This window comes from Drosophila ananassae, chromosome 2L (genome assembly GCF_017639315.1).
Source record: "Drosophila ananassae strain 14024-0371.13 chromosome 2L, ASM1763931v2, whole genome shotgun sequence".
Taxonomy (NCBI): Eukaryota; Metazoa; Arthropoda; class Insecta; order Diptera; family Drosophilidae; genus Drosophila; species Drosophila ananassae.
The window spans coordinates 20,908,489-20,922,028 of NC_057927.1; positions in this window are offsets into that span (position 1 = coordinate 20,908,489).

A 13,540-nucleotide genomic window follows, 5' to 3' on the forward strand; every position below is an offset into this window, starting at 1 on the left:
TTTTTTGGCCAATTTTAACTTTTGCTCGGTGTTTACTTGGCTAATACCAGATTGTGTTTGCCACTCGATGCGCCTTATTTTTACGCTTTTTATGACCTATCACGATCCTGGATTGAAAGCGAAATGGCCGAGATATTCACAAAAAACTGTTTCAGAAAATAGAATCCACCAACTGGCCATTTCTGTTCGCTTAGTACTCCGAGCCTGGTGGCGGCCCAAAATTGACAAATTTTCAGCCACAAAAGTCAGTGACGTCACGGAATAGGCAGCGATCCGTTACGTCACCACTTGGTGGTGTCTTGGCTGAACCGGTTAACCGCTTAAAGTCACCGTTTTACCGGTTGATATTTAAATTTCGCGGGTGCGGCAACTATTTTTGAATTTGAAAATTTGAAAAAGCCCGGGTAGGCGCGGGCGGTATCTATTTTTGAGTTTGAATTCAAATGTAACAGATCGAAATGTGGATCCTGTGTGGAACATATGTGGATCCTTCAGCCAAGACACCCCTCAGTGTGACGTCACATGTAGAGCTTCAATCCGTGACGTCACGCCACTAAAGTGGCTGAAAATTTCTCAATTTTAGGGCGCTACCAGGCCCGAAGTACTAGGCGAACAGAAATGGCCAGTAGGTGGATTTCGATTTTTGAAAATGTTTTTTGTGAATATCTCGGCCATTTCTCATCCAATACAGGATTGGGATGGCTCAAAAAATGCGGAGAAAGAGTCTCCACCTGCCTGGCTAAAAAATATTGGTATTGGCCAAGTTAACGCCGTGGAAAAAATGTTGTTGGCCAAAAAATGTATTGTTGATAAGCTTCTTAGCTTATATCTCGGGCAATCCATAACCGATTTTGGAAGGGAATGCCTTATCGGAGTCAGGACTTTAAGGTCTTTCGAACTGCATCAAAAGTTTTTGCATCAAAGGACGTTTTATCCTTGAAATCAAAGAAAATCATATGTATTTAGTATTGAATATTGGGATCATTTTTGTTCCAGGATATCAAGGATATTTTGGTGGAGATTGAAGGTTATTAACGTCCTGATCCCAAAATGTTACCCCACTTCCAGATCGGTTGGGAAATAGCCGAGATATACAGAATCGAAAAAACAGTTACTTATAAAAATATTTTTTTTTGGCCAATTTTAACTTTTGCTCGGTGTTAACTTGGCTAATACCAGATTGTGTTTGCCACTCGATGCGCCTTATTTTTACGCTTTTTATGACCTATCACGATCCTGGATTGAAAGCGAAATGGCCGAGATATTCACAAAAAACTGTTTCTGAAAATAGAATCCACCAACTGGCCATTTCTGTTCGCTTAGTACTCCGAGCCTGGTGGCGGCCCAAAATTGACAAATTTTCAGCCACAAAAGTCAGTGACGTCACGGAATAGGCAGCGATCCGTTACGTCACCACTTGGTGGTGTCTTGGCTGAACCGGTTAACCGCTTAAAGTCACCGTTTTACCGGTTGATATTTAAATTTCGCGGGTGCGGCAACTATTTTTGAATTTGAAAATTTGAAAAAGCCCGGGTAGGCGCGGGCGGTATCTATTTTTGAGTTTGAATTCAAATGTAACAGATCGAAATGTGGATCCTGTGTGGAACATATGTGGATCCTTCAGCCAAGACACCCCTCAGTGTGACGTCACATGTAGAGCTTCAATCCGTGACGTCACGCCACTAAAGTGGCTGAAAATTTTTCAATTTTAGGGCGCTACCAGGCCCGAAGTACTAGGCGAACAGAAATGGCCAGTAGGTGGATTTCGATTTTTGAAAATGTTTTTTGTGAATATCTCGGCCATTTCTCATCCAATCCAGGATTGGGATGGCTCAAAAAATGCGGAGAAAGAGTCTCCACCTGCCTGGCTAAAAAATATTGGTATTGGCCAAGTTAACGCCGTGGGAAAAATGTTGTTGGCCAAAAAATGTATTGTTGATAAGCTTCTTAGCTTATATCTCGGGCAATCCATAACCGATTTTGGAAGGGAATGCCATATCGGAGTCAGGACTTTAAGGTCCTTCGAACTGCATCAAAAGTTTTTGCATCAAAGGACGTTTTATCCTTGAAATCAAAGAAAATCATATGTATTTAGTATTGAATATTGGGATCATTTTTGTTCCAGGATATCAAGGATATTTTGGTGGAGATTGAAGGTTATTAACGTCCTGATCCCAAAATGTTACCCCACTTCCAGATCGGTTGGGAAATAGCCGAGATATACAGAATCGAAAAAACAGTTACTTATAAAAATATTATTTTTTGGCGAATTTTAACTTTTGCTCGGTGTTAACTTGGCTAATACCAGATTGTGTTTGCCACTCGATGCGCCTTATTTTTGCGCATTTTATGACCTATCACGATCCTGGATTGAAAGCGAAATGGCCGAGATATTCACAAAAAACTGTTTCAGAAAATAGAATCCACCTACTGGCCATTTCTGTTCGCTTAGTACTCCGAGCCTGGTGGCGGCCCAAAATTGACAAATTTTCAGCCACAAAAGTCAGTGACGTCACGGAATAGGCAGCGATCCGTTACGTCACCACTTGGTGGTGTCTTGGCTGAACCGGTTAACCGCTTAAAGTCACCGTTTTACCGGTTGATATTTAAATTTCGCGGGTGCGGCAACTATTTTTGAATTTGAAAATTTGAAAAAGCCCGGGTAGGCGCGGGCGGTATCTATTTTTGAGTTTGAATTCAAATGTAACAGATCGAAATGTGGATCCTGTGTGGAACATATGTGGATCCTTCAGCCAAGACACCCCTCAGTGTGACGTCACATGTAGAGCTTCAATCCGTGACGTCACGCCACTAAAGTGGCTGAAAATTTCTCAATTTTAGGGCGCTACCAGGCCCGAAGTACTAGGCGAACAGAAATGGCCAGTAGGTGGATTTCGATTTTTGAAAATGTTTTTTGTGAATATCTCGGCCATTTCTCATCCAATCCAGGATTGGGATGGCTCAAAAAATGCGGAGAAAGAGTCTCCACCTGCCTGGCTAAAAAATATTGGTATTGGCCAAGTTAACGCCGTGGGAAAAATGTTGTTGGCCAAAAAATGTATTGTTGATAAGCTTCTTAGCTTATATCTCGGGCAATCCATAACCGATTTTGGAAGGGAATGCCATATCGGAGTCAGGACTTTAAGGTCCTTCGAACTGCATCAAAAGTTTTTGCATCAAAGGACGTTTTATCCTTGAAATCAAAGAAAATCATATGTATTTAGTATTGAATATTGGGATCATTTTTGTTCCAGGATATCAAGGATATTTTGGTGGAGATTGAAGGTTATTAACGTCCTGATCCCAAAATGTTACCCCACTTCCAGATCGGTTGGGAAATAGCCGAGATATACAGAATCGAAAAAACAGTTACTTATAAAAATATTATTTTTTGGCGAATTTTAACTTTTGCTCGGTGTTAACTTGGCTAATACCAGATTGTGTTTGCCACTCGATGCGCCTTATTTTTGCGCATTTTATGACCTATCACGATCCTGGATTGAAAGCGAAATGGCCGAGATATTCACAAAAAACTGTTTCAGAAAATAGAATCCACCTACTGGCCATTTCTGTTCGCTTAGTACTCCGGGCCTGGTGGCGGCCCAAAATTGACAAATTTTCAGCCACAAAAGTCAGTGACGTCACGGAATAGGCAGCGATCCGTTACGTCACCACTTGGTGGTGTCTTGGCTGAACCGGTTAACCGCTTAAAGTCACCGTTTTACCGGTTGATATTTAAATTTCGCGGGTGCGGCAACTATTTTTGAATTTGAAAATTTGAAAAAGCGCGGGTAGGCGCGGGCGGTATCTATTTTTGAGTTTGAATTCAAATGTAACAGATCGAAATGTGGATCCTGTGTGGAACATATGTGGATCCTTCAGCCAAGACACCCCTCAGTGTGACGTCACATGTAGAGCTTCAATCCGTGACGTCACGCCACTAAAGTGGCTGAAAATTTTTCAATTTTAGGGCGCTACCAGGCCCGAAGTACTAGGCGAACAGAAATGGCCAGTAGGTGGATTTCGATTTTTGAAAATGTTTTTTGTGAATATCTCGGCCATTTCTCATCCAATCCAGGATTGGGATGGCTCAAAAAATGCGGAGAAAGAGTCTCCACCTGCCTGGCTAAAAAATATTGGTATTGGCCAAGTTAACGCCGTGGGAAAAATGTTGTTGGCCAAAAAATGTATTGTTGATAAGCTTCTTAGCTTATATCTCGGGCAATCCATAACCGATTTTGGAAGGGAATGCCATATCGGAGTCAGGACTTTAAGGTCCTTCGAACTGCATCAAAAGTTTTTGCATCAAAGGACGTTTTATCCTTGAAATCAAAGAAAATCATATGTATTTAGTATTGAATATTGGGATCATTTTTGTTCCAGGATATCAAGGATATTTTGGTGGAGATTGAAGGTTATTAACGTCCTGATCCCAAAATGTTACCCCACTTCCAGATCGGTTGGGAAATAGCCGAGATATACAGAATCGAAAAAACAGTTACTTATAAAAATATTATTTTTTGGCGAATTTTAACTTTTGCTCGGTGTTAACTTGGCTAATACCAGATTGTGTTTGCCACTCGATGCGCCTTATTTTTGCGCATTTTATGACCTATCACGATCCTGGATTGAAAGCGAAATGGCCGAGATATTCACAAAAAACTGTTTCAGAAAATAGAATCCACCTACTGGCCATTTCTGTTCGCTTAGTACTCCGGGCCTGGTGGCGGCCCAAAATTGACAAATTTTCAGCCACAAAAGTCAGTGACGTCACGGAATAGGCAGCGATCCGTTACGTCACCACTTGGTGGTGTCTTGGCTGAACCGGTTAACCGCTTAAAGTCACCGTTTTACCGGTTGATATTTAAATTTCGCGGGTGCGGCAACTATTTTTGAATTTGAAAATTTGAAAAAGCCCGGGTAGGCGCGGGCGGTATCTATTTTTGAGTTTGAATTCAAATGTAACAGATCGAAATGTGGATCCTGTGTGGAACATATGTGGATCCTTCAGCCAAGACACCCCTCAGTGTGACGTCACATGTAGAGCTTCAATCCGTGACGTACCATCATGGGGGTACCATCATAATTTGGGCCAAAAATGGAGCCAAAATTGAATTTTGAGAATTTTAAGGATCCTTTGATGCAGATCTACGGGGATGAGTTCCCTGATTCATAAATGGTACGCCGTTTTTGAATGGGATGCGAAATGGTTAAGATATTCGGCAAAAACTGCGAGGAAAGTGCTGATCGCACTTTTCCAAGGGCTGATCGCGCTTTTCCAAGGGTTTTTCAAGGGCTACCATCATGATTTGGGAAAAAAATGGAGCCAAAATTGAATTTTAAGAATTTTAAGGATCCTTTGATGCAGATCTACGGGGATGAGTTCCCTGATTCATAAATGGTACGCCGTTTTTGGATCGGATGCGGATCGGATGGTTAAGATATTCGGCATCAACTGCGAGGAAAGTGCTGATCGCACTTTTCCAAAGGTTTTCCAAGGGGTACCATCATAATTTGGGCCAAAAATGAAGCCAAAATTGAATTTTGAGAATTTAAAGGATCCTTTGATGCAGCTCTACGGGGATGAGTTCCCTGATTCATAAATGGTACTCCGTTTTTGAATCGGATGCGAAATGGTTAAGATATTCTGCAAAAACTGCGATGAAAGTGCTGATCGCACTTTTCCAAGGGTTTTCTAAGGGGTACCATCATCATTTGGGGCAAAAATGGGGCCAAAATTGAATTTCGAGAATTTTAAGGATCCTTTGATGCAGATCTACGGGAATGAGTTCCCTGATTCATAAATGGTACGCCGTTTTTGGATCGAATGCGAAATGGTTAAGATATTCGGCATCAACTGCGAGGAAAGAGCTGATCGCGCTTTTCCAAGGGTTTTTCAAGGGGTACCATCATGATTTGGGCCAAAAATGAAGCCAAAATTTAATTTTGAGAATTTTAAGGATCCTTTGATGCAGATCTACGGGAATGAGTTCCCTGATTCATAAATGGTACGCCGTTTTTGGATCGGATGCGAAATGGTTAAGATGTTCGGCAAAAACTGCGAGGAAAGTGCTGATCGCGCTTTTCCAAGGGTTTTTCAAGGGGTACCATCATGATTTGGGCCAAAAATGGAGCCAAAATTGAATTTTCAGAATTTAAAGGATCCTTTGATGCAGCTTTACCGGGATGAGTTCCCTGATTCATAAATGGTATGCCGTTTTTGAATCGGATGCGAAATGGTTAAGATATTCGGCAAAAACTGCGAGGAAAGTGCTGATCGCACTTTTCCAAGGGTTTTTCAAGGGGTACCATCATAATTTGGGCCAAAAATGAAGCCAAAATTGAATTTTGAGAATTTTAAGGATTTTTTGATGCAGATGTACGGGGATGAGTTCCCTGATTCATAAATGGTATGCCGTTTTTGAATCGGATGCGAAATGGTTAAGATATTCGGCATAAACTGCGAGGAAAGTGCTGATCGCACTTTACCAAGGGTTTTCCAAGGGGTACCATCATAATTTGGGCCAAAAATGAAGCCAAAATTGAATTTTGAGAATTTTCAGGAGCCTTTGATGTATATCTACGGGGATGAGTTCCCTGATTCATAAATGGTATGCCGTTTTTGAATCGGATGCGAAATGGTTAAGATATTCGGCATAAACTGCGAGGAAAAAGCTGATCGCGCTTTTCCAAGGGTTTTCCAAGGGGTACCATCATGATTTGGGCCAAAAATGGAGCCAAAATTGAATTTTGAGAATTTTAAGGAGCCTTTGATGTGTATCTACGGGGATGAGTTCCCTGATTCATAAATGGTATGCCGTTTTTGAATCGGATGCGAAATGGTTAAGATATTCGGCAAAAACTGCGAGGAAAGTGCTGATCGCACTTTTCCAAGGGTTTTCTGAGGGGTACCATCATCATTTGGGGCAAAAGTGGGGCCAAAATGGAATTTTAGGAATTTTAAGGATTTTTTGATGCAGATGTTCGGGGATGAGTTCCCTGATTCATAAATGGTACGCCGTTTTTGGATCGAATGCGAAATGGTTAAGATATTCGGCAAAAACTGCGAGGAAAGTACTGATCGCAATTTTCTAAGGGGTACCATCATGATTTGGGGCAAAAATGGGGCCAAAATTGAATTTCGAGAATTTTAAGGATCCTTTGATGCAGATCTACGGGGATGAGTTCCCTGATTCATAAATGGTACGCCGTTTTTGGATCGAATGCGAAATGGTTAAGATATTCGGCAAAAACTGCGAGGAAAGTACTGATCGCACTTTTCCAAGGGTTTTCCAAGGGGTACCATCATGATTTGGGGCAAACATGGGGCCAAAATTGAATTTCGAGAATTTTAAGGATCCTTTGATGCAGATCTACGGGGATGAGTTCCCTGATTCTTAAATGGTACTCCGTTTTTGAATCGGATGCGAAATGGTTAATATATTCGGCAAAAACTGCGAGGAAAGTACTGATCGCACTTTTCCAAGGGTTTTCCAAGGGGTACCATCATGATTTGGGGCAAAAATGGGGCCAAAATTGAATTTCGAGAATTTTAAGGATCCTTTGATGCAGATCTACGGGGATGAGTTCCCTGATTCATAAATGGTACTCCGTTTTTGAATCGGATGCGAAATGGTTAAGATATTCGGCAAAAACTGCGAGGAAAGTGCTGATCGCACTTTTCCAAGAGTTTTCAAAGGGGTACCATCATCATTTGGGGCAAAAGTGGGGCCAAAATGGAATTTTAGGAATTTTAAGGATCCTTTGATGCAGATCTACGGGGTTGAGTTCCCTGATTCATAAATGGTACTCCGTTTTTGAATCGGATGCGAAATGGTTAAGATATTCTGCAAAAACTGCGAGGAAAGTGCTGATCGCACTTTTCCAAGGGTTTTTCAAGGGGTACCATCATGATTTGGGCCAAAAATGGGGCCAAAATGAAATTTTAAGAATTTTTTAAGGATCCTTTGATGCAGATCTACGGGGATGAGTTCCCTGATTCATAAATGGTACGCCGTTTTTGGATCGAATGCGAAATGGTTAAGATTTTCGGCAAAAACTGCGAGGAAAGTGCGGATCGCACTTTTCCAAGGGGTTTCCAAGGGGTACCATCATAATTTGGGCCAAAAATGAAGCCAAAATTAAATTTTGAGAAATTTACGGAGCCTTTGATGCAGATCTACGGGGATGAGTTCCCTGATTCTTAAATGGTACTCCGTTTTTGAATCGGATGCGAAATGGTTAAGATATTCTGCAAAAACTGCGAGGAAAGTGCTGATCGCACTTTTCCAAGGGTTTTCTAAGGGGTACCATAATCATTTGGGGCAAAAATGGGGCCAAAATTGAATTTCGAGAATTTTAAGGATCCTTTGATGCAGCTCTACGGGGATGAGTTCCCTGATTCATAAATGGTATGCCGTTTTTGAATCGGATGCGAAATGGTTAAGATATTCGGCATAAACTGCGAGGAAAGTGCTGATCGCACTTTACCAAGGGTTTTCCAAGGGGTACCATCATAATTTGGGCCAAAAATGAAGCCAAAATTGAATTTTGAGAATTTTCAGGAGCCTTTGATGTATATCTACGGGGATGAGTTCCCTGATTCATAAATGGTATGCCGTTTTTGAATCGGATGCGAAATGGTTAAGATATTCGGCATAAACTGCGAGGAAAAAGCTGATCGCGCTTTTCCAAGGGTTTTCCAAGGGGTACCATCATGATTTGGGCCAAAAATGGAGCCAAAATTGAATTTTGAGAATTTTAAGGAGCCTTTGATGTGTATCTACGGGGATGAGTTCCCTGATTCATAAATGGTATGCCGTTTTTGAATCGGATGCGAAATGGTTAAGATATTCGGCATAAACTGCGAGGAAAAAGCTGATCGCGCTTTTCCAAGGGTTTTCCAAGGGGTACCATCATGATTTGGGCCAAAAATGGAGCCAAAATTGAATTTTGAGAATTTTAAGGAGCCTTTGATGTGTATCTACGGGGATGAGTTCCCTGATTCATAAATGGTATGCCGTTTTTGAATCGGATGCGAAATGGTTAAGATATTCTGCAAAAACTGCGAGGAAAGTGCTGATCGCACTTTTCCAAGGGTTTTCTAAGGGGTACCATAATCATTTGGGGCAAAAATGGGGCCAAAATTGAATTTCGAGAATTTTAAGGATCCTTTGATGCAGCTCTACGGGGATGAGTTCCCTGATTCATAAATGGTACTCTGTTTTTGAATGGGATGCGAAATGGTTAAGATATTCTGCAAAAACTGCGAGGAAAGTGCTGATCGCACTTTTCCAAGGGTTTTCTAAGGGGTACCATCATCATTTGGGGCAAAAGTGGGGCCAAAATGGAATTTTAGGAATTTTAAGGATTTTTTGATGCAGATGTTCGGGGATGAGTTCCCTGATTCATAAATGGTACGCCGTTTTTGGATCGAATGCGAAATGGTTAAGATATTCGGCAAAAACTGCGAGGAAAGTACTGATCGCAATTTTCTAAGGGGTACCATCATGATTTGGGGCAAAAATGGGGCCAAAATTGAATTTCGAGAATTTTAAGGATCCTTTGATGCAGATCTACGGGGATGAGTTCCCTGATTCATAAATGGTACGCCGTTTTTGGATCGAATGCGAAATGGTTAAGATATTCGGCAAAAACTGCGAGGAAAGTACTGATCGCACTTTTCCAAGGGTTTTCCAAGGGGTACCATCATGATTTGGGGCAAAAATGGGGCCAAAATTGAATTTCGAGAATTTTAAGGATCCTTTGATGCAGATCTACGGGGATGAGTTCCCTGATTCTTAAATGGTACTCCGTTTTTGAATCGGATGCGAAATGGTTAAGATTTTCGGCAAAAACTGCGAGGAAAGTGCTGATCGCACTTTTCCAAGGGTTTTCCAAGGGGTACCATCATAATTTGGGCCAAAAATGAAGCCAAAATTGAATTTTGAGAATTTTCAGGAGCCTTTGATGTATATCTACGGGGATGAGTTCCCTGATTCATAAATGGTATGCCGTTTTTGAATCGGATGCGAAATGGTTAAGATATTCGGCATAAACTGCGAGGAAAAAGCTGATCGCGCTTTTCCAAGGGTTTTCCAAGGGGTACCATCATGATTTGGGCCAAAAATGGAGCCAAAATTGAATTTTGAGAATTTTAAGGAGCCTTTGATGTGTATCTACGGGGATGAGTTCCCTGATTCATAAATGGTATGCCGTTTTTGAATCGGATGCGAAATGGTTAAGATATTCGGCATAAACTGCGAGGAAAAAGCTGATCGCGCTTTTCCAAGGGTTTTCCAAGGGGTACCATCATGATTTGGGCCAAAAATGGAGCCAAAATTGAATTTTGAGAATTTTAAGGAGCCTTTGATGTGTATCTACGGGGATGAGTTCCCTGATTCATAAATGGTATGCCGTTTTTGAATCGGATGCGAAATGGTTAAGATATTCTGCAAAAACTGCGAGGAAAGTGCTGATCGCACTTTTCCAAGGGTTTTCTAAGGGGTACCATAATCATTTGGGGCAAAAATGGGGCCAAAATTGAATTTCGAGAATTTTAAGGATCCTTTGATGCAGCTCTACGGGGATGAGTTCCCTGATTCATAAATGGTACTCTGTTTTTGAATGGGATGCGAAATGGTTAAGATATTCTGCAAAAACTGCGAGGAAAGTGCTGATCGCACTTTTCCAAGGGTTTTCTAAGGGGTACCATCATCATTTGGGGCAAAAGTGGGGCCAAAATGGAATTTTAGGAATTTTAAGGATTTTTTGATGCAGATGTTCGGGGATGAGTTCCCTGATTCATAAATGGTACGCCGTTTTTGGATCGAATGCGAAATGGTTAAGATATTCGGCAAAAACTGCGAGGAAAGTACTGATCGCAATTTTCTAAGGGGTACCATCATGATTTGGGGCAAAAATGGGGCCAAAATTGAATTTCGAGAATTTTAAGGATCCTTTGATGCAGATCTACGGGGATGAGTTCCCTGATTCATAAATGGTACGCCGTTTTTGGATCGAATGCGAAATGGTTAAGATATTCGGCAAAAACTGCGAGGAAAGTACTGATCGCACTTTTCCAAGGGTTTTCCAAGGGGTACCATCATGATTTGGGGCAAAAATGGGGCCAAAATTGAATTTCGAGAATTTTAAGGATCCTTTGATGCAGATCTACGGGGATGAGTTCCCTGATTCTTAAATGGTACTCCGTTTTTGAATCGGATGCGAAATGGTTAAGATTTTCGGCAAAAACTGCGAGGAAAGTGCTGATCGCACTTTTCCAAGGGTTTTCCAAGGGGTACCATCATAATTTGGGCCAAAAATGAAGCCAAAATTGAATTTTGAGAAATTTACGGATCCTTTGATGCAGATGTACGGGGATGAGTTCCCTGATTCATAAATGGTACGCCGTTTTTGGATCGAATGCGAAATGGTTAAGATATTCGGCAAAAACTGCGAGGAAAGTACTGATCGCAATTTTCTAAGGGGTACCATCATGATTTGGGGCAAAAATGGGGCCAAAATTGAATTTCGAGAATTTTAAGGATCCTTTGATGTAGATCTACGGGGATGAGTTCCCTGATTCATAAATGGTACGCCGTTTTTGGATCGAATGCGAAATGGTTAAGATTTTCGGCAAAAACTGCGAGGAAAGTGCTGATCGCACTTTTCCAAGGGTTTTCCAAGGGGTACCATCATAATTTGGGCCAAAAATGAAGCCAAAATTGAATTTTAAGAATTTTAAGGAGCCTTTGATGTTCGGCAAAAACTGCGAGGAAAGTGCTGATCGCACTTTTCCAAGGGTTTTCCAAGGGGTACCATCATGATTTGGGCCAAAAATGAAGCCAAAATTGAATTTTGAGCATTTTAAGGATCCTTTGATGCAGATCTACGGGGATGAGTTCCCTGATTCTTAAATGGTACTCCGTTTTTGAATCGGATGCGAAATAGTTAAGATATTTGGCAAAAACTGCGAGGAAAGTGCTGAACGCACTTTTCCAAGGGTTTCAAGGGGTACCATCATAATTTGGGCCAAAAATGAAGTCAAAATTGAATTTTGAGAATTTTAAGGAGCCTTTGATGCAGATCAAAGGGGATGAGTTTCCTGATTCATAAATGGTACGCCGTTTTTGAATCGGATACGAAATGGTTAAGATATTCGGCAAAAACTGAGTGGAAAGTGCTGATTCATAAATGGTACGCCGTTTTTGAATGGGATGCGAAATGGTTAAGATATTCGGCAAAAACTGAGTGGAAAGTGCTGATCGCACTTTTCCAAGGGTTTTTCAACCATCATGATTTGGGCCAAAAGTGGGGCCAAAATTGAATTTTAGGAATTTTAAGGATCCTTTGATGCAGATCTACGGGGATGAGGGTACCATCATAATTTGGGCTAAAAATGGGGCCAAAATAGAATTTTGAGAATTTCAAGGATCCTTTGATGCAGATCTACGGGGATGAGTTCCCTGGTTCATAAATGGTACGCCGTTTTTGGATCGGATGCAAAATGGTTAAGATATTCCGCAAAAACTGCGGGGAAAGTGCTGATCGCATTTTTCCAAGAGTTTTCTAAGGGGAACCATCATAATTTGGGGCAAAAGTGGGGCCAAAATGGAATTTTAGGAACTTTAAGGATCCTTTGATGCAGATCTACGGGGATGAGTTCCCTGATTCGTAAATGGTACTCCGTTTTTGAATCGGATGCGAAATGGTTAAGATATTCTGCAAAAACTGCGAGGAAAGTGCTGAAGTGCATCATGATTTGGGCCAAAAATGGGGCCAAAATAGAATTTTGAGAATTTCAAGGATCCTTTGATGCAGATCTACGGGGATGAGTTCCCTGATTCATAAATGGTACGCCGTTTTTGAATCGGATGCGAAATGGTTAAGATATTCGGCATAAACTGCGAGGAAAGTGCGGATCGCACTTTTCCAAGGGTTTTTCATGGGGTACCATCATGATTTGGGCCAAAAATGGGGCCAAAATAGAATTTTGAGAATTTCAAGGATCCTTTGATGCAGATCTACGGGGATGAGTTCCCTGATTCGTAAATGATCCGTTTTTGAATCGGATGCGAAATGGTTAAAATTTTCGGCAAAAACTGTGTGGAAAGTCCCGATCGCACTTTTCCAAGGGTTTTCCAAGGGGAACCATCATAATTTGGGCCAAAAATGAAGCCAAAATTGAATTTTGAGAATTTTAAGGATCCTTTGATGCAGATCTACGGGGATGAGTTCCCTGATTCATAAATGGTACGCCGTTTTTGAATGGGATGCGAAATGGTTAAGATATTCGGCAAAAAAACTGCGAGGAAAGTGCTGATCGCACTTTTCCAAGGGTTTTCCAAGGGGTACCATCATGATTTGGGCCAAAAATGGGGCCAAATTGAATTTTCAGAATTTAAAGGATCCTGGTTACAATGGAGGCTTCAACTTAGGCTTCATGGGGGGGAATTGGACAATGCACTGAGAGGGAGACAGGTAAAAAAATGAAGAATGTAAGTTTCCAAGTTGCTTAATTTCTACAATTTTTCTCGCA